The 3715-nt window shown below is 38.1% G+C and overlaps 1 pseudogene; it reads left to right on the top strand.

Annotated features, from left to right (window-relative positions):
- The first annotated feature begins 863 nt into the window (after nucleotides 1–863).
- On the top strand, nucleotides 864–2976 carry LOC143671693 (major prion protein-like; annotated as a pseudogene).
- The last annotated feature ends 739 nt before the right edge of the window (nucleotides 2977–3715 follow it).

Genomic DNA, 3715 nt, shown 5'->3' on the forward strand with positions numbered 1-3715 from the left:
GAGCATATTGAAATGAAGGACCAAGTCATGTAGATATCTAGGGAAGAGACAATGCAAAGGCCCTGACAAAAAACATGCTTTGCATGTTCTCGGAGCAGAAAGAAAGTCAATGTGTCTACAAAGGAACGAAGAGTGCAGATAATGCTAGGAGATGATGACAGGGAGTCAGTGAGAGGGAAAATCATGCAAGACTTTGTAATCCATTCTTTGGATTTTATTCTATGTAGTGTAGAAGGCCATTGGAGGGTTTCAACAGGAAACTAGCATAAAGAGATTTACAGTTTAAGCATAACATCTTAGTTTGCATGGGGAGAATAGTGCATTTGAGATATTCCTCTTTCTATTAGTATGTCTTTATAAGACTCCAAAGTAATCTTCTACTAAAAAAGAAGTAAAAATGCTGAATTAAAAGCAATCTTCTTAAAAAATACTGAAAAACTGACAAGGTAGAATTTATGAGGCTAGATTATAAATGAAGGCACAATTTCTGAAAACAACAAAACAACTTTCTTGTAAAACTGGGAGAAATTGAGCTTGGTTTGTATGGTCTCAGAGGCTCTGGGGAGCAGAAGGCAATGCCATGGGCTTTTGAAGGATGGGGAGTAGAATGGGGGCACTATTTCCATAAATCTTAAACCTCAGTTTAAGAGTCAAAGTAGAAATAAACCTCACCCCACACTATATTTATACCTATAGGGCAGGGAGAAAAATTGCCTTAGAAATAGGTAAAGAAGAAGGGGAGAGAAATATAAGATTTTATGACCCAAAGTTGGTCCTCATATGTATTTGAAACCCAAATTTACATTAATTGAGTGGGACCCCCAAAATGCAAGACATGAAATTAAAGTAACACTGGACTCGTAATGCCCCCAGACACACCAGATGTAAATCAATACACATTCATATATTCAGGCCTCAGAAAATATCAACCAATAATTTTCTGAGGAAAAATAATAGCATACCATAAAAAAATCACTTAACAACCATAATAAAAGAGTTGAGAGAATTTAAACGTAGCTTGTGTTCTATAGCCATTGTATTTTACAGAGAGAGAAAAGGTATTAATTATCTTCAGAATTTGAAGAATGAAGCATGAAGTGTGTAATTTCTAGGATAATCACTAAAAAGTAGAAATATGCTATACTTGCAAACCAATAGAATAAATGGAAATATAAAAATTCTTGATTCAAAAGTATCAAGAAAGAAGGCTAAAAGAAATATAGAACAGCTGGTAGAAACAGAAAACCCAAAATAAAATGGTAAGATATGAATGCAAATATATCAGTCATGACATTAATGGATTAAATCATCTTGTTAAAAGGAAAATACTGTCAATCAGGATTAAAAATTCTAACTAGATGTTCTTTATAAGAGACATCTAAAATATAAATAAATTGAAAACAAAATGGTGAAAAAAACATATACCAGACTAATTATATGCAAAAGAAAAAGAATAGAGACATACTACATCAAACAAAATAGACTTTAAGGCAAAAAGCATTACAGAGATTTTTTTTTCTATTTTGTTCACTGTACCTAGAGCAGCACCTGGCATGTAGTAGATGTTCAATAAATATCTATTAAATAAATGAGGAAATTAACTTCTTAATGATAAAAGGTTTAATTCATCAGGAAGATAAAACCATTTTAAACTTATATGCACCTAAGAATATACTTTTGAAATATGTAAAGTAAAAGTTGCACTATGCAGAGGAAAAGACAAATCTGATGAGAGATATTTTAATATACATCTCTAGGTTATCAGACAAAACATATCAGTAGGATATAAGTTCTTAAGAAAAGACTATGAAAAGTGCAAGGATGGCAATGGAGAGAACAGTTAGGATACTTTTATAAAACTTCAGATTTAAGATGATGTGTCTTGGACTGGGGTGTTAATCATAGAGTTGGTAAAAAGAGTTGAAATGTTGGATATATTCTGAAGGTAGAGGACACAGAATTTTCTGATGATGAGATGGATGTCTGAGAGAAATAAAGGAGTAAAACATAACTTCAAGGTTTTTGACCTGAGCAACCAGGTGAATGGCATTGCATTTACTGAGATGAGATAAAGGAGCAATTAGAAGGAACTCATTGATATTAATTCATTAGAATAAGCAGAGCTGCAAGCTGTTTCTCTTCCATTCCCAACCAGGGCAAGGCTTCTGCATATATTCCAAAACTGAACAGTTTCAGCCCAGCCAAAGCATTCTGTCTTCTCAGAGGCACAAATCCATCTTAGTTAAACAATGTCACATTAGAGCCATCGTGGTGAAAGCCACTTGGGCTGCCGGATCTTGGATCTCTTTGTGGCCACATGGAGTTAGGTGGGCCTCTGCAAGAAGTGGCCAAAGCCTGAAGGAGGATGAAATACTAGGGGGAGCCAATACCCAGGACAAAGGGGAGTCTTAGAGGCAACCACTACCCACCTCAGGGGGGCAGTTGCTGGGGTCAGAGGTTGCTGGCGTTACCATCATGGTGGTGGTGGCTGGGGTCAAGGTGGCACCTACAGTCATTGGAACAAACCCAGTAAGCCCAAAACCAATGTGAAGCACATGGCAGGTGCTGCTGTGGCCAGGGCAGTGGTAGGGAGCTTTAGTGGCTACCTGATGGGGAATGCCATGAGCAGGCCTCTCTTACGTTTTGGCAATGACTATGAAGACCATTACTGTCATGAAAGCATGTTCCGTTACCCTAACCAAGTGTACTACAGGCCCCTGAACTACAGCAATGAGAATAATTTTGGGCATGACTGTGTCAACATCAACATCAAGGAGCGCATGGTCACCACCACCACCATACGGGAGAACTTCACAGAGACCAATAAGATGATGGAATGTGTGGTGGAGCAGATGTGCATCACCCAGTACCAGAGAGTCCTAAGCTGTTTAAAACCAAGGAGGGTTGAGCACAGTCTTCTTCTCCCCTCCTGTGGCCCTGTTCATATCTTTACTTATTTTCCTTATAGTTAGATAAGGAAAGTCTTCCCATTTGCCCCATCTCTTAGTTTTTTACCACATTGGGGGAGGGGTGTCTCCTTGCAACCCTTTCAGTAGTGGTGTCATTCTAGATTCTTTCTTTGTCACCAATAGGTTAATCCACCTGGCACTGATGGGCACTGAGAAATGTAGAGTAGACACAGGATGCTATTTATCCAAGCACTCTTTGATTAAGTCCTTAATAGTTTGATGCTAATACCAAGCTGATAAGACTATAACAGCAAATAATTCTTGGCTCGTGTAGGCTTCTTTTTTATCTAGCCAGACTAGATAAAACAGTTTTAAATGCCTAAAGATCACCAGCCATTCCCCAGCTAAAACCCAGTAGACAAATGCCCCACTTAGCAATAGTTTTATAGCAATCTGGAGAATATTTTTATCTATTCTAAGAAAAACTGGGTTCATTTTCCTGCTCAAACAGCATTTCCACAAGATTTGGAAGGAGGTCACATGATAAACATACAGAAAAAAATTTAAAATCCTTAACTCTTGGACTGTAGGCTTAGCACGGGGCAAGGATGGGGAAGGGGGTCCTGTGTTTGTAGAGAACTGTGACTGCCCTTTGCATGTTGTGGTACAGGATACACTGCTGCTGTCACAACAGAGTAAATATTCATGCAACACTGAAACTCTGGCCACGGGACATTTTCACAGGGAATGAATCCAATTAATGTGTATATAAAAAGCTTCTGTGATCCTTAGGAAGCAGTCTTCCA

This window comes from Tamandua tetradactyla, chromosome X (genome assembly GCF_023851605.1).
Source record: "Tamandua tetradactyla isolate mTamTet1 chromosome X, mTamTet1.pri, whole genome shotgun sequence".
Taxonomy (NCBI): Eukaryota; Metazoa; Chordata; class Mammalia; order Pilosa; family Myrmecophagidae; genus Tamandua; species Tamandua tetradactyla.